The sequence below is a fragment of the Schistocerca gregaria genome, unplaced genomic scaffold (assembly GCF_023897955.1).
Source record: "Schistocerca gregaria isolate iqSchGreg1 unplaced genomic scaffold, iqSchGreg1.2 ptg000180l, whole genome shotgun sequence".
Taxonomy (NCBI): domain Eukaryota; kingdom Metazoa; phylum Arthropoda; class Insecta; order Orthoptera; family Acrididae; genus Schistocerca; species Schistocerca gregaria.
Genome location: NW_026061730.1, coordinates 11199403 through 11226951, shown reverse-complemented (window position 1 = coordinate 11226951; position 27549 = coordinate 11199403). Strand labels below are relative to the sequence as shown.

At 49.4% G+C, this 27549-nt stretch overlaps 18 non-coding genes across 18 annotated transcripts; all 18 read left to right on the top strand.

Moving 5' to 3' along the window:
- The first annotated feature begins 400 nt into the window (after positions 1-400).
- Trnat-agu (transfer RNA threonine (anticodon AGU)) lies at positions 401-474 on the top strand. Its single transcript has one exon. It is a non-coding gene; the product is annotated as a tRNA-Thr (tRNA).
- Positions 475-1871: 1397 nt separating this feature from the next.
- Trnat-agu (transfer RNA threonine (anticodon AGU)) lies at positions 1872-1945 on the top strand. Its single transcript has one exon. It is a non-coding gene; the product is annotated as a tRNA-Thr (tRNA).
- Positions 1946-4069: 2124 nt separating this feature from the next.
- Trnat-agu (transfer RNA threonine (anticodon AGU)) lies at positions 4070-4143 on the top strand. The gene has a single exon. It is a non-coding gene; the product is annotated as a tRNA-Thr (tRNA).
- A 658-nt stretch (positions 4144-4801) lies between these two features.
- On the top strand, positions 4802-4875 carry Trnat-agu (transfer RNA threonine (anticodon AGU)). Its single transcript has one exon. It is a non-coding gene; the product is annotated as a tRNA-Thr (tRNA).
- Positions 4876-6272: 1397 nt separating this feature from the next.
- Trnat-agu (transfer RNA threonine (anticodon AGU)) lies at positions 6273-6346 on the top strand. Its single transcript has one exon. It is a non-coding gene; the product is annotated as a tRNA-Thr (tRNA).
- Positions 6347-7733: 1387 nt separating this feature from the next.
- Positions 7734-7807, top strand: Trnat-agu (transfer RNA threonine (anticodon AGU)). Its single transcript has one exon. It is a non-coding gene; the product is annotated as a tRNA-Thr (tRNA).
- Positions 7808-8466: 659 nt separating this feature from the next.
- Trnat-agu (transfer RNA threonine (anticodon AGU)) lies at positions 8467-8540 on the top strand. The gene has a single exon. It is a non-coding gene; the product is annotated as a tRNA-Thr (tRNA).
- Positions 8541-9937: 1397 nt separating this feature from the next.
- Positions 9938-10011, top strand: Trnat-agu (transfer RNA threonine (anticodon AGU)). Its single transcript has one exon. It is a non-coding gene; the product is annotated as a tRNA-Thr (tRNA).
- A 1399-nt stretch (positions 10012-11410) lies between these two features.
- Trnat-agu (transfer RNA threonine (anticodon AGU)) lies at positions 11411-11484 on the top strand. Its single transcript has one exon. It is a non-coding gene; the product is annotated as a tRNA-Thr (tRNA).
- Positions 11485-12870: 1386 nt separating this feature from the next.
- Positions 12871-12944, top strand: Trnat-agu (transfer RNA threonine (anticodon AGU)). The gene has a single exon. It is a non-coding gene; the product is annotated as a tRNA-Thr (tRNA).
- Positions 12945-14344: 1400 nt separating this feature from the next.
- Positions 14345-14418, top strand: Trnat-agu (transfer RNA threonine (anticodon AGU)). Its single transcript has one exon. It is a non-coding gene; the product is annotated as a tRNA-Thr (tRNA).
- A 1386-nt stretch (positions 14419-15804) lies between these two features.
- Positions 15805-15878, top strand: Trnat-agu (transfer RNA threonine (anticodon AGU)). The gene has a single exon. It is a non-coding gene; the product is annotated as a tRNA-Thr (tRNA).
- Positions 15879-18747: 2869 nt separating this feature from the next.
- Trnat-agu (transfer RNA threonine (anticodon AGU)) lies at positions 18748-18821 on the top strand. Its single transcript has one exon. It is a non-coding gene; the product is annotated as a tRNA-Thr (tRNA).
- A 658-nt stretch (positions 18822-19479) lies between these two features.
- On the top strand, positions 19480-19553 carry Trnat-agu (transfer RNA threonine (anticodon AGU)). Its single transcript has one exon. It is a non-coding gene; the product is annotated as a tRNA-Thr (tRNA).
- A 1399-nt stretch (positions 19554-20952) lies between these two features.
- On the top strand, positions 20953-21026 carry Trnat-agu (transfer RNA threonine (anticodon AGU)). Its single transcript has one exon. It is a non-coding gene; the product is annotated as a tRNA-Thr (tRNA).
- A 1387-nt stretch (positions 21027-22413) lies between these two features.
- Trnat-agu (transfer RNA threonine (anticodon AGU)) lies at positions 22414-22487 on the top strand. The gene has a single exon. It is a non-coding gene; the product is annotated as a tRNA-Thr (tRNA).
- A 658-nt stretch (positions 22488-23145) lies between these two features.
- Positions 23146-23219, top strand: Trnat-agu (transfer RNA threonine (anticodon AGU)). The gene has a single exon. It is a non-coding gene; the product is annotated as a tRNA-Thr (tRNA).
- Positions 23220-24617: 1398 nt separating this feature from the next.
- Positions 24618-24691, top strand: Trnat-agu (transfer RNA threonine (anticodon AGU)). The gene has a single exon. It is a non-coding gene; the product is annotated as a tRNA-Thr (tRNA).
- Positions 24692-27549: the final 2858 nt, after the last annotated feature.

The following is a 27549-nucleotide window of genomic DNA, read 5'->3' as shown; positions in this document are numbered from 1 at the left end:
GTTGGTCGCGGCGAACATAAACGCACGCAAGAAGTTGCAAAACCAGCGTCACAGACTGATATGATGTATACTGTCATAAGGAGAGCAAGATGTAAGTGTGGGGACCGGCTGTTATCGTGGTGTTATCGAGTGCAGATCTGTCTTAGGTATCACGGCTTAACGTCATTGAAGTCTAGAGGTGGACAACACGTTCGTCTTACTCAGAGCGGTGTCTGAACTCTATTTTCGACGTTATGCGTGCCACTTTCATTGTGGCCAACTACGATTCGATACAGAATGCACGAAACCTGAAAGACACCCTCACTGATACATAGAGAGTAGTGTTTGTCTGCGGAATAATGGGAGTGCAAGGGTCTGTGACGTTGATATGACTGTATGTAGCACTACTAGTTATCGGGGGGGTGGGCGTAGCTCAGATGGTAGAGCGCTCGCTTAGTGTGCGAGAGGTACTGGGATCGATACCCAGCGCCTCCAGAATTTTTAACACACCTACATGCGCACCTTGCCATGCAAGTGGAATAATTCCAAACCGGCAGAGGTGTGTAGGCAGATACAAGCGAACGATTAGCATCCACAATTGCGCCGATTTCACGTAAATCCCACTGCACGTTGCCAATCTTTGCGTGTAGTCGGCTGCTACTAGTGTTGCTGGTTGTGACTGCTGATAACAGATGCCGTAGCAATCAATTCATGGAGTGAGTTGTATGTTTTGCGATAGTCTGTCTCTGACAAGGAAGCACAGGTGATATAGGTGCGAACACAGGAAGCTTGCAGCCCCTCGCTGCCTGCAGACACAGAGCAGCCACACTAGAAGAGCGCCTAAGCAGTAGGCGAAATGTGCTCATTCGCTTTGGCGCGACGTCCAACTATAAATAAGGCTGTCACTAGCGTGAGCGTTGCGTGAGCGTCGTGTAAAGTCGGAAAAGTCATCTGCATGGGTGATTGCCAAGTTTGGGGAGCGTTTCGTAGTACGATCAGTGCAATGGGGACGCGGAAACTTGCTGTGTCCCAGTGTTTTGCAGTTGGACGACAAGAGTTTTACACAGTAGCAAAGAGCGAGGCACTGAGTTGGCATGAACAATGGAGAGCACAATGGGGCTCGAGATGTGCTTGTTACCTTAGGTGCTGTGTGATTGTGGACAAGGAGTGAAATGGACCAATTTGTGACCGCCCTTTCAATTTAAGACGTTCAAAACAGACGGAATTTGCATTCGTAATACCAGAGCATCGGAACTACTTGGAACTCTTGTGTATATGAACGTGTCCGCGCCTTTGTATTCTGGTACCTTCGCCGCTACAAACCAACCAACCATCGTGTCCGTGCACATCAGAGTCGCAAAGAATGGAGAACAGCCAGGCTTGGTCGTGTGTGTAGCTGTAGCTCAGTTGGCAGATCGTTCGCTTAGCGTGTGAACGGTCTCGGGTTCAAGCCCCGGCTTCTCCATGTTTTGTGGTCAGTGCATGGTAAGTGTTGGTCGCGGCGAACATAAACGCACGCAAGAAGTTGCAAAACCAGCGTCACAGACTGATATGATGTATACTGTCATAAGGAGAGCAATATGTAAGTGTGGGGACCGGCTGTTATCGTGGTGTTATCGAGTGCAGATCTGTCTTAGGTATCACGGCTTAACGTCATTGAAGTCTAGAGGTGGACAACACGTTCGTCTTACTCAGAGCGGTGTCTGAACTCTATTTTCGACGTTATGCGTGCCACTTTCATTGTGGCCAACTACGATTCGATACAGAATGCACGAAACCTGAAAGACACCCTCACTGATACATAGAGAGTAGTGTTTGTCTGCGGAATAATGGGAGTGCAAGGGTCTGTGACGTTGATATGACTGTATGTAGCACTACTAGTTATCGGGGTGGGTGGGCGTAGCTCAGATGGTAGAGCGCTCGCTTAGTGTGCGAGAGGTACTGGGATCGATACCCAGCGCCTCCAGAATTTTTAACACACCTACATGCGCACCTTGCCATGCAAGTGGAATAATTCCCAACCGACAGAGGTGTGTAGGCAGATACAAGCGAACGATTAGCATCCACAATTGCGCCGATTTCACGTAAATCCCACTGCACGTTGCCATTCTTTGTGTGCTGTCGGCTGCTACTGGTGTTGCTGGCAGATCGTTCGCTTAGCGTGTGGACGGTCTCAGGTTCAAGCCCCGGCTCCTCCATGTTTTGTGGTCAGTGCATGGTAAGTGTTGGTCGGGGCGAACATAAACGCACGCAAGAACTTGCAAAACCAGCGTCACAGACTGATATGATGTATACTGTCATAAGGAGAGCAAGATGTAAGTGTGGGGACCGGCTGTTATCGTGGTGTCATCGAGTGCAGATCTGTCTTAGGTATCACGGCTTAACGTCATTGAAGTCTAGAGGTGGACAACACGTTCGTCTTACTCAGAGCGGTGTCTGAACTCTATTTTCGACGTTATGCGTGCCACTTTCATTGTGGCCAACTACGATTCGATACAGAATGCACGAAACCTGAAAGACACCCTCACTGATACATAGAGAGTAGTGTTTGTCTGCGGAATAATGGGAGTACAAGGGTCTGTGACGTTGATATGACTGTATGTAGCACTACTAGTTATCGGAGGGGGGGGGGGTTTCGTAGCTCAGATGGTAGAGCGCTCGCTTAGTGTGCGAGAGGTACTGGGATCGATACCCAGCGCCTCCAGAATTTTTAACACACCTACATGCGCACCTTGCCATGCAAGTGGAATAATTCCCAACCGGCAGAGGTGTGTAGGCAGATACAAGCGAACGATTAGCATCCACAATTGCGCCGATTTCACGTAAATCCCACTGCACGTTGCCATTCTTTGCGTGCAGTCGGCTGCTACTGGTGTTGCTGGTTGTGACTGCTGATAACAGATGCCGTAGCAATCAATTCATGGAATGAGTTGTATGTTTTGCGATAGTCTGTCTCTGACAAGGAAGCACAGGTGATATAGGTGCGAACACAGGAAGCTTGCAGCCCCTCGCTGCCTGCAGACACAGAGCAGCCACACTAGAAGAGCGGCCTAAGCAGTAGGCGAAATGTGCTCATTCGCTTTGGCGCGACGTCGAACTATAAATAAGGCTGTCACTAGCGTGAGCGTCGTGTAAAGTCGGAAAAGTCATCTGCATGGGTGATTGCCAAGTTTGGGGAGCGTTTCGTAGTACGATCAGTGCAATGGGGACGCGGAAACTTGCTGTGTCCCAGTGTTTTGCAGTTGGACGACAAGAGTTTTACACAGTAGCAAAGAGCGAGGCACTGAGTTGGCATGAACAATGGAGAGCACAATGGGGCTCGAGATGTGCTTGTTACCTCAGGTGCTGTGTGATTGTGGACAAGGAGTGAAATGGACCAATTTGTGACCGCCCTTTCAATTTAAGACGTTCAAAACAGACGGAATTTGCATTCGTAATACCAGAGCATCGGAACTACTTGGAACTCTTGTGTATATGAACGTGTCCGCGCCTTTGTATTCTGGTACCTTCGCCGCTACAAACCAACCAACCATCGTGTCCGTGCACATCAGAGTCGCAAAGAATGGAGAACATCCAGGCTTGGTCGTGTGTGTAGCTGTAGCTCAGTTGGCAGATCGTTCGCTTAGCGTGTGAACGGTCTCGGGTTCAAGCCCCGGCTCCTCCATGTTTTGTGGTCAGTGCATGGTAAGTGTTGGTCGCGGCGAACATAAACGCACGCAAGAAGTTGCAAAACCAGCGTCACAGACTGATATGATGTATACTGTCATAAGGAGAGCAAGATGTAAGTGTGGGGACCGGCTGTTATCGTGGTGTTATCGAGTGCAGATCTGTCTTAGGTATCACGGCTTAACGTCATTGAAGTCTAGAGGTGGACAACACGTTCGTCTTACTCAGAGCGGTGTCTGAACTCTATTTTCGACGTTATGCGTGCCACTTTCATTGTGGCCAACTACGATTCGATACAGAATGCACGAAACCTGAAAGACACCCTCACTGATACATAGAGAGTAGTGTTTGTCTGCGGAATAATGGGAGTGCAAGGGTCTGTGACGTTGATATGACTGTATGTAGCACTACTAGTTATCGGGGGGGTGGGCGTAGCTCAGATGGTAGAGCGCTCGCTTAGTGTGCGAGAGGTACTGGGATCGATACCCAGCGCCTCCAGAATTTTTAACACACCTACATGCGCACCTTGCCATGCAAGTGGAATAATTCCAAACCGGCAGAGGTGTGTAGGCAGATACAAGCGAACGATTAGCATCCACAATTGCGCCGATTTCACGTAAATCCCACTGCACGTTGCCATTCTTTGTGTGCTGTCGGCTGCTACTGGTGTTGCTGGCAGATCGTTCGCTTAGCGTGTGGACGGTCTCAGGTTCAAGCCCCGGCTCCTCCATGTTTTGTGGTCAGTGCATGGTAAGTGTTGGTCGGGGCGAACATAAACGCACGCAAGAACTTGCAAAACCAGCGTCACAGACTGATATGATGTATACTGTCATAAGGAGAGCAAGATGTAAGTGTGGGGACCGGCTGTTATCGTGGTGTCATCGAGTGCAGATCTGTCTTAGGTATCACGGCTTAACGTCATTGAAGTCTAGAGGTGGACAACACGTTCGTCTTACTCAGAGCGGTGTCTGAACTCTATTTTCGACGTTATGCGTGCCACTTTCATTGTGGCCAACTACGATTCGATACAGAATGCACGAAACCTGAAAGACACCCTCACTGATACATAGAGAGTAGTGTTTGTCTGCGGAATAATGGGAGTACAAGGGTCTGTGACGTTGATATGACTGTATGTAGCACTACTAGTTATCGGGGGGGTGGGCGTAGCTCAGATGGTAGAGCGCTCGCTTAGTGTGCGAGAGGTACTGGGATCGATACCCAGCGCCTCCAGAATTTTTAACACACCTACATGCGCACCTTGCCATGCAAGTGGAATAATTCCCAACCGGCAGAGGTGTGTAGGCAGATACAAGCGAACGATTAGCATCCACAATTGCGCCGATTTCACGTAAATCCCACTGCACGTTGCCATTCTTTGCGTGCAGTCGGCTGCTACTGGTGTTGCTGGTTGTGACTGCTGATAACAGATGCCGTAGCAATCAATTCATGGAATGAGTTGTATGTTTTGCGATAGTCTGTCTTTGACAAGGAAGCACAGGTGATATAGGTGCGAACACAGGAAGCTTGCAGCCCCTCGCTGCCTGCAGACACAGAGCAGCCACACTAGAAGAGCGGCCTAAGCAGTAGGCGAAATGTGCTCATTCGCTTTGGCGCGACGTCGAACTATAAATAAGGCTGTCACTAGCGTGAGCGTTGCGTGAGCGTCGTGTAAAGTCGGAAAAGTCATCTGCATGGGTGATTGCCAAGTTTGGGGAGCGTTTCGTAGTACGATCAGTGCAATGGGGACGCGGAAACTTGCTGTGTCCCAGTGTTTTGCAGTTGGACGACAAGAGTTTTACACAGTAGCAAAGAGCGAGGCACTGAGTTGGCATGAACAATGGAGAGCACAATGGGGCTCGAGATGTGCTTGTTACCTCAGGTGCTGTGTGATTGTGGACAAGGAGTGAAATGGACCAATTTGTGACCGCCCTTTCAATTTAAGACGTTCAAAACAGACGGAATTTGCATTCGTAATACCAGAGCATCGGAACTACTTGGAACTCTTGTGTATATGAACGTGTCCGCGCCTTTGTATTCTGGTACCTTCGCCGCTACAAACCAACCAACCATCGTGTCCGTGCACATCAGAGTCGCAAAGAATGGAGAACATCCAGGCTTGGTCGTGTGTGTAGCTGTAGCTCAGTTGGCAGATCGTTCGCTTAGCGTGTGAACGGTCTCGGGTTCAAGCCCCGGCTCCTCCATGTTTTGTGGTCAGTGCATGGTAAGTGTTGGTCGCGGCGAACATAAACGCACGCAAGAAGTTGCAAAACCAGCGTCACAGACTGATATGATGTATACTGTCATAAGGAGAGCAAGATGTAAGTGTGGGGACCGGCTGTTATCGTGGTGTTATCGAGTGCAGATCTGTCTTAGGTATCACGGCTTAACGTCATTGAAGTCTAGAGGTGGACAACACGTTCGTCTTACTCAGAGCGGTGTCTGAACTCTATTTTCGACGTTATGCGTGCCACTTTCATTGTGGCCAACTACGATTCGATACAGAATGCACGAAACCTGAAAGACACCCTCACTGATACATAGAGAGTAGTGTTTGTCTGCGGAATAATGGGAGTGCAAGGGTCTGTGACGTTGATATGACTGTATGTAGCACTACTAGTTATCGGGGGGGTGGGCGTAGCTCAGATGGTAGAGCGCTCGCTTAGTGTGCGAGAGGTACTGGGATCGATACCCAGCGCCTCCAGAATTTTTAACACACCTACATGCGCACCTTGCCATGCAAGTGGAATAATTCCAAACCGGCAGAGGTGTGTAGGCAGATACAAGCGAACGATTAGCATCCACAATTGCGCCGATTTCACGTAAATCCCACTGCACGTTGCCAATCTTTGCGTGTAGTCGGCTGCTACTAGTGTTGCTGGTTGTGACTGCTGATAACAGATGCCGTAGCAATCAATTCATGGAGTGAGTTGTATGTTTTGCGATAGTCTGTCTCTGACAAGGAAGCACAGGTGATATAGGTGCGAACACAGGAAGCTTGCAGCCCCTCGCTGCCTGCAGACACAGAGCAGCCACACTAGAAGAGCGGCCTAAGCAGTAGGCGAAATGTGCTCATTCGCTTTGGCGCGACGTCCAACTATAAATAAGGCTGTCACTAGCGTGAGCGTCGTGTAAAGTCGGAAAAGTCATCTGCATGGGTGATTGCCAAGTTTGGGGAGCGTTTCGTAGTACGATCAGTGCAATGGGGACGCGGAAACTTGCTGTGTCCCAGTGTTTTGCAGTTGGACGACAAGAGTTTTACACAGTAGCAAAGAGCGAGGCACTGAGTTGGCATGAACAATGGAGAGCACAATGGGGCTCGAGATGTGCTTGTTACCTTAGGTGCTGTGTGATTGTGGACAAGGAGTGAAATGGACCAATTTGTGACCGCCCTTTCAATTTAAGACGTTCAAAACAGACGGAATTTGCATTCGTAATACCAGAGCATCGGAACTACTTGGAACTCTTGTGTATATGAACGTGTCCGCGCCTTTGTATTCTGGTACCTTCGCCGCTACAAACCAACCAACCATCGTGTCCGTGCACATCAGAGTCGCAAAGAATGGAGAACAGCCAGGCTTGGTCGTGTGTGTAGCTGTAGCTCAGTTGGCAGATCGTTCGCTTAGCGTGTGAACGGTCTCGGGTTCAAGCCCCGGCTTCTCCATGTTTTGTGGTCAGTGCATGGTAAGTGTTGGTCGCGGCGAACATAAACGCACGCAAGAAGTTGCAAAACCAGCGTCACAGACTGATATGATGTATACTGTCATAAGGAGAGCAATATGTAAGTGTGGGGACCGGCTGTTATCGTGGTGTTATCGAGTGCAGATCTGTCTTAGGTATCACGGCTTAACGTCATTGAAGTCTAGAGGTGGACAACACGTTCGTCTTACTCAGAGCGGTGTCTGAACTCTATTTTCGACGTTATGCGTGCCACTTTCATTGTGGCCAACTACGATTCGATACAGAATGCACGAAACCTGAAAGACACCCTCACTGATACATAGAGAGTAGTGTTTGTCTGCGGAATAATGGGAGTGCAAGGGTCTGTGACGTTGATATGACTGTATGTAGCACTACTAGTTATCGGGGTGGGTGGGCGTAGCTCAGATGGTAGAGCGCTCGCTTAGTGTGCGAGAGGTACTGGGATCGATACCCAGCGCCTCCAGAATTTTTAACACACCTACATGCGCACCTTGCCATGCAAGTGGAATAATTCCCAACCGACAGAGGTGTGTAGGCAGATACAAGCGAACGATTAGCATCCACAATTGCGCCGATTTCACGTAAATCCCACTGCACGTTGCCATTCTTTGTGTGCTGTCGGCTGCTACTGGTGTTGCTGGCAGATCGTTCGCTTAGCGTGTGGACGGTCTCAGGTTCAAGCCCCGGCTCCTCCATGTTTTGTGGTCAGTGCATGGTAAGTGTTGGTCGGGGCGAACATAAACGCACGCAAGAACTTGCAAAACCAGCGTCACAGACTGATATGATGTATACTGTCATAAGGAGAGCAAGATGTAAGTGTGGGGACCGGCTGTTATCGTGGTGTCATCGAGTGCAGATCTGTCTTAGGTATCACGGCTTAACGTCATTGAAGTCTAGAGGTGGACAACACGTTCGTCTTACTCAGAGCGGTGTCTGAACTCTATTTTCGACGTTATGCGTGCCACTTTCATTGTGGCCAACTACGATTCGATACAGAATGCACGAAACCTGAAAGACACCCTCACTGATACATAGAGAGTAGTGTTTGTCTGCGGAATAATGGGAGTGCAAGGGTCTGTGACGTTGATATGACTGTATGTAGCACTACTAGTTATCGGGGTGGGTGGGCGTAGCTCAGATGGTAGAGCGCTCGCTTAGTGTGCGAGAGGTACTGGGATCGATACCCAGCGCCTCCAGAATTTTTAACACACCTACATGCGCACCTTGCCATGCAAGTGGAATAATTCCAAACCGGCAGAGGTGTGTAGGCAGATACAAGCGAACGATTAGCATCCACAATTGCGCCGATTTCACGTAAATCCCACTGCACGTTGCCATTCTTTGCGTGCAGTCGGCTGCTACTAGTGTTGCTGGTTGTGACTGCTGATAACAGATGCCGTAGCAATCAATTCATGGAGTGAGTTGTATGTTTTGCGATAGTCTGTCTCTGACAAGGAAGCACAGGTGATATAGGTGCGAACACAGGAAGCTTGCAGCCCCTCGCTGCCTGCAGACACAGAGCAGCCACACTAGAAGAGCGGCCTAAGCAGTAGGCGAAATGTGCTCATTCGCTTTGGCGCGACGTCGAACTATAAATAAGGCTGTCACTAGCGTGAGCGTTGCGTGAGCGTCGTGTAAAGTCGGAAAAGTCATCTGCATGGGTGATTGCCAAGTTTGGGGAGCGTTTCGTAGTACGATCAGTGCAATGGGGACGCGGAAACTTGCTGTGTCCCAGTGTTTTGCAGTTGGACGACAAGAGTTTTACACAGTAGCAAAGAGCGAGGCACTGAGTTGGCATGAACAATGGAGAGCACAATGGGGCTCGAGATGTGCTTGTTACCTTAGGTGCTGTGTGATTGTGGACAAGGAGTGAAATGGACCAATTTGTGACCGCCCTTTCAATTTAAGACGTTCAAAACAGACGGAATTTGCATTCGTAATACCAGAGCATCGGAACTACTTGGAACTCTTGTGTATATGAACGTGTCCGCGCCTTTGTATTCTGGTACCTTCGCCGCTACAAACCAACCAACCATCGTGTCCGTGCACATCAGAGTCGCAAAGAATGGAGAACAGCCAGGCTTGGTCGTGTGTGTAGCTGTAGCTCAGTTGGCAGATCGTTCGCTTAGCGTGTGGACGGTCTCAGGTTCAAGCCCCGGCTCCTCCATGTTTTGTGGTCAGTGCATGGTAAGTGTTGGTCGGGGCGAACATAAACGCACGCAAGAACTTGCAAAACCAGCGTCACAGACTGATATGATGTATACTGTCATAAGGAGAGCAAGATGTAAGTGTGGGGACCGGCTGTTATCGTGGTGTCATCGAGTGCAGATCTGTCTTAGGTATCACGGCTTAACGTCATTGAAGTCTAGGGGTGGACAACACGTTCGTCTTACTCAGAGCGGTGTCTGAACTCTATTTTCGACGTTATGCGTGCCACTTTCATTGTGGCCAACTACGATTCGATACAGAATGCACGAAACCTGAAAGACACCCTCACTGATACATAGAGAGTAGTGTTTGTCTGCGGAATAATGGGAGTACAAGGGTCTGTGACGTTGATATGACTGTATGTAGCACTACTAGTTATCGGGGGGGTGGGCGTAGCTCAGATGGTAGAGCGCTCGCTTAGTGTGCGAGAGGTACTGGGATCGATACCCAGCGCCTCCAGAATTTTTAACACACCTACATGCGCACCTTGCCATGCAAGTGGAATAATTCCCAACCGGCAGAGGTGTGTAGGCAGATACAAGCGAACGATTAGCATCCACAATTGCGCCGATTTCACGTAAATCCCACTGCACGTTCCCATTCTTTGCGTGCAGTCGGCTGCTACTGGTGTTGCTGGTTGTGACTGCTGATAACAGATGCCGTAGCAATCAATTCATGGAATGAGTTGTATGTTTTGCGATAGTCTGTCTCTGACAAGGAAGCACAGGTGATATAGGTGCGAACACAGGAAGCTTGCAGCCCCTCGCTGCCTGCAGACACAGAGCAGCCACACTAGAAGAGCGGCCTAAGCAGTAGGCGAAATGTGCTCATTCGCTTTGGCGCGACGTCGAACTATAAATAAGGCTGTCACTAGCGTGAGCGTTGTGTGAGCGTCGTGTAAAGTCGGAAAAGTCATCTGCATGGGTGATTGCCAAGTTTGGGGAGCGTTTCGTAGTACGATCAGTGCAATGGGGACGCGGAAACTTGCTGTGTCCCAGTGTTTTGCAGTTGGACGACAAGAGTTTTACACAGTAGCAAAGAGCGAGGCACTGAGTTGGCATGAACAATGGAGAGCACAATGGGGCTCGAGATGTGCTTGTTACCTCAGGTGCTGTGTGATTGTGGACAAGGAGTGAAATGGACCAATTTGTGACCGCCCTTTCAATTTAAGACGTTCAAAACAGACGGAATTTGCATTCGTAATACCAGAGCATCGGAACTACTTGGAACTCTTGTGTATATGAACGTGTCCGCGCCTTTGTATTCTGGTACCTTCGCCGCTACAAACCAACCAACCATCGTGTCCGTGCACATCAGAGTCGCAAAGAATGGAGAACAGCCAGGCTTGGTCGTGTGTGTAGCTGTAGCTCAGTTGGCAGATCGTTCGCTTAGCGTGTGAACGGTCTCGGGTTCAAGCCCCGGCTTCTCCATGTTTTGTGGTCAGTGCATGGTAAGTGTTGGTCGCGGCGAACATAAACGCACGCAAGAAGTTGCAAAACCAGCGTCACAGACTGATATGATGTATACTGTCATAAGGAGAGCAAGATGTAAGTGTGGGGACCGGCTGTTATCGTGGTGTTATCGAGTGCAGATCTGTCTTAGGTATCACGGCTTAACGTCATTGAAGTCTAGAGGTGGACAACACGTTCGTCTTACTCAGAGCGGTGTCTGAACTCTATTTTCGACGTTATGCGTGCCACTTTCATTGTGGCCAACTACGATTCGATACAGAATGCACGAAACCTGAAAGACACCCTCACTGATACATAGAGAGTAGTGTTTGTCTGCGGAATAATGGGAGTGCAAGGGTCTGTGACGTTGATATGACTGTATGTAGCACAACTAGTTATCGGGGGGGGGTGGGCGTAGCTCAGATGGTAGAGCGCTCGCTTAGTGTGCGAGAGGTACTGGGATCGATACCCAGCGCCTCCAGAATTTTTAACACACCTACATGCGCACCTTGCCATGCAAGTGGAATAATTCCCAACCGGCAGAGGTGTGTAGGCAGATACAAGCGAACGATTAGCATCCACAATTGCGCCGATTTCACGTAAATCCCACTGCACGTTGCCATTCTTTGCGTGCAGTCGGCTGCTACTAGTGTTGCTGGTTGTGACTGCTGATAACAGATGCCGTAGCAATCAATTCATGGAGTGAGTTGTATGTTTTGCGATAGTCTGTCTCTGACAAGGAAGCACAGGTGATATAGGTGCGAACACAGGAAGCTTGCAGCCCCTCGCTGCCTGCAGACACAGAGCAGCCACACTAGAAGAGCGGCCTAAGCAGTAGGCGAAATGTGCTCATTCGCTTTGGCGCGACGTCGAACTATAAATAAGGCTGTCACTAGCGTGAGCGTCGTGTAAAGTCGGAAAAGTCATCTGCATGGGTGATTGCCAAGTTTGAGGAGCGTTTCGTAGTACGATCAGTGCAATGGGGACGCGGAAACTTGCTGTGTCCCAGTGTTTTGCAGTTGGACGACAAGAGTTTTACACAGTAGCAAAGAGCGAGGCACTGAGTTGGCATGAACAATGGAGAGCACAATGGGGCTCGAGATGTGCTTGTTACCTCAGGTGCTGTGTGATTGTGGACAAGGAGTGAAATGGACCAATTTGTGACCGCCCTTTCAATTTAAGACGTTCAAAACAGACGGAATTTGCATTCGTAATACCAGAGCATCGGAACTACTTTGAACTCTTGTGTATATGAACGTGTCCGCGCCTTTGTATTCTGGTACCTTCGCCGCTACAAACCAACCAACCATCGTGTCCGTGCACATCAGAGTCGCAAAGAATGGAGAACATCCAGGCTTGGTCGTGTGTGTAGCTGTAGCTCAGTTGGCAGATCGTTCGCTTAGCGTGTGAACGGTCTCGGGTTCAAGCCCCGGCTCCTCCATGTTTTGTGGTCAGTGCATGGTAAGTGTTGGTCGCGGCGAACATAAACGCACGCAAGAAGTTGCAAAACCAGCGTCACAGACTGATATGATGTATACTGTCATAAGGAGAGCAAGATGTAAGTGTGGGGACCGGCTGTTATCGTGGTGTTATCGAGTGCAGATCTGTCTTAGGTATCACGGCTTAACGTCATTGAAGTCTAGAGGTGGACAACACGTTCGTCTTACTCAGAGCGGTGTCTGAACTCTATTTTCGACGTTATGCGTGCCACTTTCATTGTGGCCAACTACGATTCGATACAGAATGCACGAAACCTGAAAGACACCCTCACTGATACATAGAGAGTAGTGTTTGTCTGCGGAATAATGGGAGTGCAAGGGTCTGTGACGTTGATATGACTGTATGTAGCACTACTAGTTATCGGGGGGGTGGGCGTAGCTCAGATGGTAGAGCGCTCGCTTAGTGTGCGAGAGGTACTGGGATCGATACCCAGCGCCTCCAGAATTTTTAACACACCTACATGCGCACCTTGCCATGCAAGTGGAATAATTCCCAACCGGCAGAGGTGTGTAGGCAGATACAAGCGAACGATTAGCATCCACAATTGCGCCGATTTCACGTAAATCCCACTGCACGTTGCCATTCTTTGCGTGCAGTCGGCTGCTACTAGTGTTGCTGGTTGTGACTGCTGATAACAGATGCCGTAGCAATCAATTCATGGAATGAGTTGTATGTTTTGCGATAGTCTGTCTCTGACAAGGAAGCACAGGTGATATAGGTGCGAACACAGGAAGCTTGCAGCCCCTCGCTGCCTGCAGACACAGAGCAGCCACACTAGAAGAGCGGCCTAAGCAGTAGGCGAAATGTGCTCATTCGCTTTGGCGCGACGTCGAACTATAAATAAGGCTGTCACTAGCGTGAGCGTTGTGTGAGCGTCGTGTAAAGTCGGAAAAGTCATCTGCATGGGTGATTGCCAAGTTTGGGGAGCGTTTCGTAGTACGATCAGTGCAATGGGGACGCGGAAACTTGCTGTGTCCCAGTGTTTTGCAGTTGGACGACAAGAGTTTTACACAGTAGCAAAGAGCGAGGCACTGAGTTGGCATGAACAATGGAGAGCACAATGGGGCTCGAGATGTGCTTGTTACCTCAGGTGCTGTGTGATTGTGGACAAGGAGTGAAATGGACCAATTTGTGACCGCCCTTTCAATTTAAGACGTTCAAAACAGACGGAATTTGCATTCGTAATACCAGAGCATCGGAACTACTTGGAACTCTTGTGTATATGAACGTGTCCGCGCCTTTGTATTCTGGTACCTTCGCCGCTACAAACCAACCAACCATCGTGTCCGTGCACATCAGAGTCGCAAAGAATGGAGAACAGCCAGGCTTGGTCGTGTGTGTAGCTGTAGCTCAGTTGGCAGATCGTTCGCTTAGCGTGTGAACGGTCTCGGGTTCAAGCCCCGGCTTCTCCATGTTTTGTGGTCAGTGCATGGTAAGTGTTGGTCGCGGCGAACATAAACGCACGCAAGAAGTTGCAAAACCAGCGTCACAGACTGATATGATGTATACTGTCATAAGGAGAGCAAGATGTAAGTGTGGGGACCGGCTGTTATCGTGGTGTTATCGAGTGCAGATCTGTCTTAGGTATCACGGCTTAACGTCATTGAAGTCTAGAGGTGGACAACACGTTCGTCTTACTCAGAGCGGTGTCTGAACTCTATTTTCGACGTTATGCGTGCCACTTTCATTGTGGCCAACTACGATTCGATACAGAATGCACGAAACCTGAAAGACACCCTCACTGATACATAGAGAGTAGTGTTTGTCTGCGGAATAATGGGAGTGCAAGGGTCTGTGACGTTGATATGACTGTATGTAGCACAACTAGTTATCGGGGGGGGGGTGGGCGTAGCTCAGATGGTAGAGCGCTCGCTTAGTGTGCGAGAGGTACTGGGATCGATACCCAGCGCCTCCAGAATTTTTAACACACCTACATGCGCACCTTGCCATGCAAGTGGAATAATTCCCAACCGGCAGAGGTGTGTAGGCAGATACAAGCGAACGATTAGCATCCACAATTGCGCCGATTTCACGTAAATCCCACTGCACGTTGCCATTCTTTGCGTGCAGTCGGCTGCTACTAGTGTTGCTGGTTGTGACTGCTGATAACAGATGCCGTAGCAATCAATTCATGGAGTGAGTTGTATGTTTTGCGATAGTCTGTCTCTGACAAGGAAGCACAGGTGATATAGGTGCGAACACAGGAAGCTTGCAGCCCCTCGCTGCCTGCAGACACAGAGCAGCCACACTAGAAGAGCGGCCTAAGCAGTAGGCGAAATGTGCTCATTCGCTTTGGCGCGACGTCGAACTATAAATAAGGCTGTCACTAGCGTGAGCGTCGTGTAAAGTCGGAAAAGTCATCTGCATGGGTGATTGCCAAGTTTGGGGAGCGTTTCGTAGTACGATCAGTGCAATGGGGACGCGGAAACTTGCTGTGTCCCAGTGTTTTGCAGTTGGACGACAAGAGTTTTACACAGTAGCAAAGAGCGAGGCACTGAGTTGGCATGAACAATGGAGAGCACAATGGGGCTCGAGATGTGCTTGTTACCTCAGGTGCTGTGTGATTGTGGACAAGGAGTGAAATGGACCAATTTGTGACCGCCCTTTCAATTTAAGACGTTCAAAACAGACGGAATTTGCATTCGTAATACCAGAGCATCGGAACTACTTGGAACTCTTGTGTATATGAACGTGTCCGCGCCTTTGTATTCTGGTACCTTCGCCGCTACAAACCAACCAACCATCGTGTCCGTGCACATCAGAGTCGCAAAGAATTGAGAACAGCCAGGCTTGGTCGTGTGTGTAGCTGTAGCTCAGTTGGCAGATCGTTCGCTTAGCGTGTGAACGGTCTCGGGTTCAAGCCCCGGCTCCTCCATGTTTTGTGGTCAGTGCATGGTAAGTGTTGGTCGCGGCGAACATAAACGCACGCAAGAAGTTGCAAAACCAGCGTCACAGACTGATATGATGTATACTGTCATAAGGAGAGCAAGATGTAAGTGTGGGGACCGGCTGTTATCGTGGTGTTATCGAGTGCAGATCTGTCTTAGGTATCACGGCTTAACGTCATTGAAGTCTAGAGGTGGACAACACGTTCGTCTTACTCAGAGCGGTGTCTGAACTCTATTTTCGACGTTATGCGTGCCACTTTCATTGTGGCCAACTACGATTCGATACAGAATGCACGAAACCTGAAAGACACCCTCACTGATACATAGAGAGTAGTGTTTGTCTGCGGAATAATGGGAGTGCAAGGGTCTGTGACGTTGATATGACTGTATGTAGCACTACTAGTTATCGGGGGGGTGGGCGTAGCTCAGATGGTAGAGCGCTCGCTTAGTGTGCGAGAGGTACTGGGATCGATACCCAGCGCCTCCAGAATTTTTAACACACCTACATGCGCACCTTGCCATGCAAGTGGAATAATTCCCAACCGGCAGAGGTGTGTAGGCAGATACAAGCGAACGATTAGCATCCACAATTGCGCCGATTTCACGTAAATCCCACTGCACGTTGCCATTCTTTGCGTGCAGTCGGCTGCTACTAGTGTTGCTGGTTGTGACTGCTGATAACAGATGCCGTAGCAATCAATTCATGGAGTGAGTTGTATGTTTTGCGATAGTCTGTCTCTGACAAGGAAGCACAGGTGATATAGGTGCGAACACAGGAAGCTTGCAGCCCCTCGCTGCCTGCAGACACAGAGCAGCCACACTAGAAGAGCGGCCTAAGCAGTAGGCGAAATGTGCTCATTCGCTTTGGCGCGACGTCGAACTATAAATAAGGCTGTCACTAGCGTGAGCGTTGCGTGAGCGTCGTGTAAAGTCGGAAAAGTCATCTGCATGGGTGATTGCCAAGTTTGGGGAGCGTTTCGTAGTACGATCAGTGCAATGGGGACGCGGAAACTTGCTGTGTCCCAGTGTTTTGCAGTTGGACGACAAGAGTTTTACACAGTAGCAAAGAGCGAGGCACTGAGTTGGCATGAACAATGGAGAGCACAATGGGGCTCGAGATGTGCTTGTTACCTCAGGTGCTGTGTGATTGTGGACAAGGAGTGAAATGGACCAATTTGTGACCGCCCTTTCAATTTAAGACGTTCAAAACAGACGGAATTTGCATTCGTAATACCAGAGCATCGGAACTACTTGGAACTCTTGTGTATATGAACGTGTCCGCGCCTTTGTATTCTGGTACCTTCGCCGCTACAAACCAACCAACCATCGTGTCCGTGCACATCAGAGTCGCAAAGAATGGAGAACATCCAGGCTTGGTCGTGTGTGTAGCTGTAGCTCAGTTGGCAGATCGTTCGCTTAGCGTGTGAACGGTCTCGGGTTCAAGCCCCGGCTCCTCCATGTTTTGTGGTCAGTGCATGGTAAGTGTTGGTCGCGGCGAACATAAACGCACGCAAGAAGTTGCAAAACCAGCGTCACAGACTGATATGATGTATACTGTCATAAGGAGAGCAAGATGTAAGTGTGGGGACCGGCTGTTATCGTGGTGTTATCGAGTGCAGATCTGTCTTAGGTATCACGGCTTAACGTCATTGAAGTCTAGAGGTGGACAACACGTTCGTCTTACTCAGAGCGGTGTCTGAACTCTATTTTCGACGTTATGCGTGCCACTTTCATTGTGGCCAACTACGATTCGATACAGAATGCACGAAACCTGAAAGACACCCTCACTGATACATAGAGAGTAGTGTTTGTCTGCGGAATAATGGGAGTGCAAGGGTCTGTGACGTTGATATGACTGTATGTAGCACAACTAGTTATCGGGGGGGTGGGCGTAGCTCAGATGGTAGAGCGCTCGCTTAGTGTGCCAGAGGTACTGGGATCGATACCCAGCGCCTCCAGAATTTTTAACACACCTACATGCGCACCTTGCCATGCAAGTGGAATAATTCCCAACCGGCAGAGGTGTGTAGGCAGATACAAGCGAACGATTAGCATCCACAATTGCGCCGATTTCACGTAAATCCCACTGCACGTTGCCATTCTTTGCGTGCAGTCGGCTGCTACTAGTGTTGCTGGTTGTGACTGCTGATAACAGATGCCGTAGCAATCAATTCATGGAGTGAGTTGTATGTTTTGCGATAGTCTGTCTCTGACAAGGAAGCACAGGTGATATAGGTGCGAACACAGGAAGCTTGCAGCCCCTCGCTGCCTGCAGACACAGAGCAGCCACACTAGAAGAGCGGCCTAAGCAGTAGGCGAAATGTGCTCATTCGCTTTGGCGCGACGTCGAACTATAAATAAGGCTGTCACTAGCGTGAGCGTTGCGTGAGCGTCGTGTAAAGTCGGAAAAGTCATCTGCATGGGTGATTGCCAAGTTTGGGGAGCGTTTCGTAGTACGATCAGTGCAATGGGGACGCGGAAACTTGCTGTGTCCCAGTGTTTTGCAGTTGGACGACAAGAGTTTTACACAGTAGCAAAGAGCGAGGCACTGAGTTGGCATGAACAATGGAGAGCACAATGGGGCTCGAGATGTGCTTGTTACCTTAGGTGCTGTGTGATTGTGGACAAGGAGTGAAATGGACCAATTTGTGACCGCCCTTTCAATTTAAGACGTTCAAAACAGACGGAATTTGCATTCGTAATACCAGAGCATCGGAACTACTTGGAACTCTTGTGTATATGAACGTGTCCGCGCCTTTGTATTCTGGTACCTTCGCCGCTACAAACCAACCAACCATCGTGTCCGTGCACATCAGAGTCGCAAAGAATTGAGAACAGCCAGGCTTGGTCGTGTGTGTAGCTGTAGCTCAGTTGGCAGATCGTTCGCTTAGCGTGTGAACGGTCTCGGGTTCAAGCCCCGGCTTCTCCATGTTTTGTGGTCAGTGCATGGTAAGTGTTGGTCGCGGCGAACATAAACGCACGCAAGAAGTTGCAAAACCAGCGTCACAGACTGATATGATGTATACTGTCATAAGGAGAGCAAGATGTAAGTGTGGGGACCGGCTGTTATCGTGGTGTTATCGAGTGCAGATCTGTCTTAGGTATCACGGCTTAACGTCATTGAAGTCTAGAGGTGGACAACACGTTCGTCTTACTCAGAGCGGTGTCTGAACACTATTTTCGACGTTATGCGTGCCACTTTCATTGTGGCCAACTACGATTCGATACAGAATGCACGAAACCTGAAAGACACCCTCACTGATACATAGAGAGTAGTGTTTGTCTGCGGAATAATGGGAGTGCAAGGGTCTGTGACGTTGATATGACTGTATGTAGCACTACTAGTTATCGGGGTGGGTGGGCGTAGCTCAGATGGTAGAGCGCTCGCTTAGTGTGCGAGAGGTACTGGGATCGATACCCAGCGCCTCCAGAATTTTTAACACACCTACATGCGCACCTTGCCATGCAAGTGGAATAATTCCCAACCGGCAGAGGTGTGTAGGCAGATACAAGCGAACGATTAGCATCCACAATTGCGCCGATTTCACGTAAATCCCACTGCACGTTGCCATTCTTTGTGTGCTGTCGGCTGCTACTGGTGTTGCTGGCAGATCGTTCGCTTAGCGTGTGGACGGTCTCAGGTTCAAGCCCCGGCTCCTCCATGTTTTGTGGTCAGTGCATGGTAAGTGTTGGTCGGGGCGAACATAAACGCACGCAAGAACTTGCAAAACCAGCGTCACAGACTGATATGATGTATACTGTCATAAGGAGAGCAAGATGTAAGTGTGGGGACCGGCTGTTATCGTGGTGTCATCGAGTGCAGATCTGTCTTAGGTATCACGGCTTAACGTCATTGAAGTCTAGAGGTGGACAACACGTTCGTCTTACTCAGAGCGGTGTCTGAACTCTATTTTCGACGTTATGCGTGCCACTTTCATTGTGGCCAACTACGATTCGATACAGAATGCACGAAACCTGAAAGACACCCTCACTGATACATAGAGAGTAGTGTTTGTCTGCGGAATAATGGGAGTACAAGGGTCTGTGACGTTGATATGACTGTATGTAGCACTACTAGTTATCGGGGGGGTGGGCGTAGCTCAGATGGTAGAGCGCTCGCTTAGTGTGCGAGAGGTACTGGGATCGATACCCAGCGCCTCCAGAATTTTTAACACACCTACATGCGCACCTTGCCATGCAAGTGGAATAATTCCCAACCGGCAGAGGTGTGTAGGCAGATACAAGCGAACGATTAGCATCCACAATTGCGCCGATTTCACGTAAATCCCACTGCACGTTGCCATTCTTTGCGTGCAGTCGGCTGCTACTGGTGTTGCTGGTTGTGACTGCTGATAACAGATGCCGTAGCAATCAATTCATGGAATGAGTTGTATGTTTTGCGATAGTCTGTCTCTGACAAGGAAGCACAGGTGATATAGGTGCGAACACAGGAAGCTTGCAGCCCCTCGCTGCCTGCAGACACAGAGCAGCCACACTAGAAGAGCGGCCTAAGCAGTAGGCGAAATGTGCTCATTCGCTTTGGCGCGACGTCGAACTATAAATAAGGCTGTCACTAGCGTGAGCGTTGCGTGAGCGTCGTGTAAAGTCGGAAAAGTCATCTGCATGGGTGATTGCCAAGTTTGGGGAGCGTTTCGTAGTACGATCAGTGCAATGGGGACGCGGAAACTTGCTGTGTCCCAGTGTTTTGCAGTTGGACGACAAGAGTTTTACACAGTAGCAAAGAGCGAGGCACTGAGTTGGCATGAACAATGGAGAGCACAATGGGGCTCGAGATGTGCTTGTTACCTCAGGTGCTGTGTGATTGTGGACAAGGAGTGAAATGGACCAATTTGTGACCGCCCTTTCAATTTAAGACGTTCAAAACAGACGGAATTTGCATTCGTAATACCAGAGCATCGGAACTACTTGGAACTCTTGTGTATATGAACGTGTCCGCGCCTTTGTATTCTGGTACCTTCGCCGCTACAAACCAACCAACCATCGTGTCCGTGCACATCAGAGTCGCAAAGAATGGAGAACAGCCAGGCTTGGTCGTGTGTGTAGCTGTAGCTCAGTTGGCAGATCGTTCGCTTAGCGTGTGAACGGTCTCGGGTTCAAGCCCCGGCTTCTCCATGTTTTGTGGTCAGTGCATGGTAAGTGTTGGTCGCGGCGAACATAAACGCACGCAAGAAGTTGCAAAACCAGCGTCACAGACTGATATGATGTATACTGTCATAAGGAGAGCAAGATGTAAGTGTGGGGACCGGCTGTTATCGTGGTGTTATCGAGTGCAGATCTGTCTTAGGTATCACGGCTTAACGTCATTGAAGTCTAGAGGTGGACAACACGTTCGTCTTACTCAGAGCGGTGTCTGAACTCTATTTTCGACGTTATGCGTGCCACTTTCATTGTGGCCAACTACGATTCGATACAGAATGCACGAAACCTGAAAGACACCCTCACTGATACATAGAGAGTAGTGTTTGTCTGCGGAATAATGGGAGTGCAAGGGTCTGTGACGTTGATATGACTGTATGTAGCACAACTAGTTATCGGGGGGGGGTGGGCGTAGCTCAGATGGTAGAGCGCTCGCTTAGTGTGCGAGAGGTACTGGGATCGATACCCAGCGCCTCCAGAATTTTTAACACACCTACATGCGCACCTTGCCATGCAAGTGGAATAATTCCCAACCGGCAGAGGTGTGTAGGCAGATACAAGCGAACGATTAGCATCCACAATTGCGCCGATTTCACGTAAATCCCACTGCACGTTGCCATTCTTTGCGTGCAGTCGGCTGCTACTAGTGTTGCTGGTTGTGACTGCTGATAACAGATGCCGTAGCAATCAATTCATGGAGTGAGTTGTATGTTTTGCGATAGTCTGTCTCTGACAAGGAAGCACAGGTGATATAGGTGCGAACACAGGAAGCTTGCAGCCCCTCGCTGCCTGCAGACACAGAGCAGCCACACTAGAAGAGCGGCCTAAGCAGTAGGCGAAATGTGCTCATTCGCTTTGGCGCGACGTCGAACTATAAATAAGGCTGTCACTAGCGTGAGCGTCGTGTAAAGTCGGAAAAGTCATCTGCATGGGTGATTGCCAAGTTTGGGGAGCGTTTCGTAGTACGATCAGTGCAATGGGGACGCGGAAACTTGCTGTGTCCCAGTGTTTTGCAGTTGGACGACAAGAGTTTTACACAGTAGCAAAGAGCGAGGCACTGAGTTGGCATGAACAATGGAGAGCACAATGGGGCTCGAGATGTGCTTGTTACCTTAGGTTTTGTGTGATTGTGGACAAGGAGTGAAATGGACCAATTTGTGACCGCCCTTTCAATTTAAGACGTTCAAAACAGACGGAATTTGCATTCGTAATACCAGAGCATCGGAACTACTTGGAACTCTTGTGTATATGAACGTGTCCGCGCCTTTGTATTCTGGTACCTTCGCCGCTACAAACCAACCAACCATCGTGTCCGTGCACATCAGAGTCGCAAAGAATGGAGAACAGCCAGGCTTGGTCGTGTGTGTAGCTGTAGCTCAGTTGGCAGATCGTTCGCTTAGCGTGTGAACGGTCTCGGGTTCAAGCCCCGGCTTCTCCATGTTTTGTGGTCAGTGCATGGTAAGTGTTGGTCGCGGCGAACATAAACGCACGCAAGAAGTTGCAAAACCAGCGTCACAGACTGATATGATGTATACTGTCATAAGGAGAGCAATATGTAAGTGTGGGGACCGGCTGTTATCGTGGTGTTATCGAGTGCAGATCTGTCTTAGGTATCACGGCTTAACGTCATTGAAGTCTAGAGGTGGACAACACGTTCGTCTTACTCAGAGCGGTGTCTGAACTCTATTTTCGACGTTATGCGTGCCACTTTCATTGTGGCCAACTACGATTCGATACAGAATGCACGAAACCTGAAAGACACCCTCACTGATACATAGAGAGTAGTGTTTGTCTGCGGAATAATGGGAGTGCAAGGGTCTGTGACGTTGATATGACCGTATGTAGCACTACTAGTTATCGGGGTGGGTGGGCGTAGCTCAGATGGTAGAGCGCTCGCTTAGTGTGCGAGAGGTACTGGGATCGATACCCAGCGCCTCCAGAATTTTTAACACACCTACATGCGCACCTTGCCATGCAAGTGGAATAATTCCCAACCGGCAGAGGTGTGTAGGCAGATACAAGCGAACGATTAGCATCCACAATTGCGCCGATTTCACGTAAATCCCACTGCACGTTGCCATTCTTTGTGTGCTGTCGGCTGCTACTGGTGTTGCTGGCAGATCGTTCGCTTAGCGTGTGGACGGTCTCAGGTTCAAGCCCCGGCTCCTCCATGTTTTGTGGTCAGTGCATGGTAAGTGTTGGTCGGGGCGAACATAAACGCACGCAAGAACTTGCAAAACCAGCGTCACAGACTGATATGATGTATACTGTCATAAGGAGAGCAAGATGTAAGTGTGGGGACCGGCTGTTTTCGTGGTGTCATCGAGTGCAGATCTGTCTTAGGTATCACGGCTTAACGTCATTGAAGTCTAGAGGTGGACAACACGTTCGTCTTACTCAGAGCGGTGTCTGAACTCTATTTTCGACGTTATGCGTGCCACTTTCATTGTGGCCAACTACGATTCGATACAGAATGCACGAAACCTGAAAGACACCCTCACTGATACATAGAGAGTAGTGTTTGTCTGCGGAATAATGGGAGTACAAGGGTCTGTGACGTTGATATGACTGTATGTAGCACTACTAGTTATCGGGGGGGTGGGCGTAGCTCAGATGGTAGAGCGCTCGCTTAGTGTGCGAGAGGTACTGGGATCGATACCCAGCGCCTCCAGAATTTTTAACACACCTACATGCGCACCTTGCCATGCAAGTGGAATAATTCCCAACCGGCAGAGGTGTGTAGGCAGATACAAGCGAACGATTAGCATCCACAATTGCGCCGATTTCACGTAAATCCCACTGCACGTTGCCATTCTTTGCGTGCAGTCGGCTGCTACTGGTGTTGCTGGTTGTGACTGCTGATAACAGATGCCGTAGCAATCAATTCATGGAATGAGTTGTATGTTTTGCGATAGTCTGTCTCTGACAAGGAAGCACAGGTGATATAGGTGCGAACACAGGAAGCTTGCAGCCCCTCGCTGCCTGCAGACACAGAGCAGCCACACTAGAAGAGCGGCCTAAGCAGTAGGCGAAATGTGCTCATTCGCTTTGGCGCGACGTCGAACTATAAATAAGGCTGTCACTAGCGTGAGCGTTGCGTGAGCGTCGTGTAAAGTCGGAAAAGTCATCTCCATGGGTGATTGCCAAGTTTGGGGAGCGTTTCGTAGTACGATCAGTGCAATGGGGACGCGGAAACTTGCTGTGTCCCAGTGTTTTGCAGTTGGACGACAAGAGTTTTACACAGTAGCAAAGAGCGAGGCACTGAGTTGGCATGAACAATGGAGAGCACAATGGGGCTCGAGATGTGCTTGTTACCTCAGGTGCTGTGTGATTGTGGACAAGGAGTGAAATGGACCAATTTGTGACCGCCCTTTCAATTTAAGACGTTCAAAACAGACGGAATTTGCATTCGTAATACCAGAGCATCGGAACTACTTGGAACTCTTGTGTATATGAACGTGTCCGCGCCTTTGTATTCTGGTACCTTCGCCGCTACAAACCAACCAACCATCGTGTCCGTGCACATCAGAGTCGCAAAGAATGGAGAACAGCCAGGCTTGGTCGTGTGTGTAGCTGTAGCTCAGTTGGCAGATCGTTCGCTTAGCGTGTGAACGGTCTCGGGCTCAAGCCCCGGCTTCTCCATGTTTTGTGGTCAGTGCATGGTAAGTGTTGGTCGCGGCGAACATAAACGCACGCAAGAAGTTGCAAAACCAGCGTCACAGACTGATATGATGTATACTGTCATAAGGAGAGCAAGATGTAAGTGTGGGGACCGGCTGTTATCGTGGTGTTATCGAGTGCAGGTCTGTCTTAGGTATCACGGCTTAACGTCAATGAAGTCTAGAGGTGGACAACACGTTCGTCTTACTCAGAGCGGTGTCTGAACTCTATTTTCGACGTTATGCGTGCCACTTTCATTGTGGCCAACTACGATTCGATACAGAATGCACGAAACCTGAAAGAAACCCTCACTGATACATAGAGAGTAGTGTTTGTCTGCGGAATAATGGGAGTGCAAGGGTCTGTGACGTTGATATGACTGTATGTAGCACTACTAGTTATCGGGGTGGGTGGGCGTAGCTCAGATGGTAGAGCGCTCGCTTAGTGTGCGAGAGGTACTGGGATCGATACCCAGCGCCTCCAGAATTTTTAACACACCTACATGCGCACCTTGCCATGCAAGTGGAATAATTCCCAACCGGCAGAGGTGTGTAGGCAGATACAAGCGAACGATTAGCATCCACAATTGCGCCGATTTCACGTAAATCCCACTGCACGTTGCCATTCTTTGCGTGCTGTCGGCTGCTACTGGTGTTGCTGGTTGTGACTGCTGATAACAGATGCCGTAGCAATCAATTCATGGAGTGAGTTGTATGTTTTGCGATAGTCTGTCTCTGACAAGGAAGCGCAGGTGATATAGGTGTGAACACAGGAAGCTTGCAGCCCCTCGCTGCCTGCAGACACAGAGCAGCCACACAAGAAGAGCGGCCTAAGCAGTAGGCGAAATGTGCTCATTCGCTTTGGCGCGACGTCGAACTATAAATAGGGCTGTCACTAGCGTGAGCGTCGTGTAAAGTCGGAAAAGTCATCTGCATGGGTGATTGCCAAGTTTGGGGAGCGTTTCGTAGTACGATCAGTGCAATGGGGACGCGGAAACTTGTTGTGTCCCAGTGTTTTGCAGTTGGACGACAAGAGTTTTACACAGTAGCAAAGAGCGAGGCACTGAGTTGGCATGAACAATGGAGAGCACAATGGGGCTCGAGATATGCTTGTTACCTCAGGTGCTGTGTGATTGTGGACAAGGAGTGAAATGGACCAATTTGTGACCGCCCTTTCAATTTAAGACGTTCAAAACAGACGGAATTTGCATTCGTAATACCAGAGCATCGAAACTACTTGGAACTCTTGTGTATATGAACGTGTCCGCACCTTTGTATTCTGGTACCTTCGCCGCTACAAACCCACCAACCATCGTGTCCTAGCACATCAGAGTCGCAAAGAATGGAGAATAGCCAGGCTTGGTCGTGTGTGTAGCTGTAGCTCAGTTGGCAGATCGTTCGCTTAGCGTGTGGACGGTCTCAGGTTCAAGCCCCGGCTCCTCCATGTTTTGTGGTCAGTGCATGGTAAGTGTTGGTCGGGGCGAACATAAACGCACGCAAGAACTTGCAAAACCAGCGTCACAGACTGATATGATGTATACTGTCATAAGGAGAGCAAGATGTAAGTGTGGGGACCGGCTGTTATCGTGGTGTCATCGAGTGCAGATCTGTCTTAGGTATCACGGCTTAACGTCAATGAAGTCTAGAGGTGGACAACACGTTCGTCTTACTCAGAGCGGTGTCTGAACTCTATTTTCGACGTTATGCGTGCCACTTTCATTGTGGCCAACTACGATTCGATACAGAATGCACGAAACCTGAAAGACACCCTCACTGATACATAGAGAGTAGTGTTTGTCTGCGGAATAATGGGAGTACAAGGGTCTGTTACGTTGATATGATTGTATGTAGCACTACTAGTTATCGGGGGGGTGGACGTAGCTCAGATGGTAGAGCGCTCGCTTAGTGTGCGAGAGGTACTGGGATCGATACCCAGCGCCTCCAGAATTTTTAACACACCTACATGCGCACCTTGCCATGCAAGTGGAATAATTCCCAACCGGCAGAGGTGTGTAGGCAGATACAAGGGAACGATTAGCATCCACAATTGCGCCGATTTCACGTAAATCCCACTGCACGTTGCCATTCTTTGCGTGCAGTCGGCTGCTACTGGTGTTGCTGGTTGTGACTGCTGATAACAGATGCCGTAGCAATCAATTCATGGAATGAGTTGTATGTTTTGCGATAGTCTGTCTCTGACAAGGAAGCACAGGTGATATAGGTGCGAACACAGGAAGCTTGCAGCCCCTCGCTGCCTGCAGACACAGAGCAGCCACACTAGAAGAGCGGCCTAAGCAGTAGGCGAAATGTGCTCATTCGCTTTGGCGCGACGTCGAACTATAAATAAGGCTGTCACTAGCGTGAGCGTTGCGTGAGCGTCGTGTAAAGTCGGAAAAGTCATCTGCATGGGTGATTGCCAAGTTTGGGGAGCGTCTCGTAGTACGATCAGTGCAATGGGGACGCGGAAACTTGCTGTGTCCCAGTGTTTTGCAGTTGGACGACAAGAGTTTTACACAGTAGCAAAGAGCGAGGCACTGAGTTGGCATGAACAATGGAGAGCACAATGGGGCTCGAGATGTGCTTGTTACCTCAGGTGCTGTGTGATTGTGGACAAGGAGTGAAATGGACCAATTTGTGACCGCCCTTTCAATTTAAGACGTTCAAAACAGACGGAATTTGCATTCGTAATACCAGAGCATCGGAACTACTTGGAACTCTTGTGTATATGAACGTGTCCGCGCCTTTGTATTCTGGTACCTTCGCCGCTACAAACCAACCAACCATCGTGTCCGTGCACATCAGAGTCGCAAAGAATGGAGAACAGCCAGGCTTGGTCGTGTGTGTAGCTGTAGCTCAGTTGGCAGATCGTTCGCTTAGCGTGTGAACGGTCTCGGGCTCAAGCCCCGGCTTCTCCATGTTTTGTGGTCAGTGCATGGTAAGTGTTGGTCGCGGCGAACATAAACGCACGCAAGAAGTTGCAAAACCAGCGTCACAGACTGATATGATGTATACTGTCATAAGGAGAGCAAGATGTAAGTGTGGGGACCGGCTGTTATCGTGGTGTTATCGAGTGCAGGTCTGTCTTAGGTATCACGGCTTAACGTCAATGAAGTCTAGAGGTGGACAACACGTTCGTCTTACTCAGAGCGGTGTCTGAACTCTATTTTCGACGTTATGCGTGCCACTTTCATTGTGGCCAACTACGATTCGATACAGAATGCACGAAACCTGAAAGACACCCTCACTGATACATAGAGAGTAGTGTTTGTCTGCGGAATAATGGGAGTGCAAGGGTCTGTGACGTTGATATGACTGTATGTAGCACTACTAGTTATCGGGGTG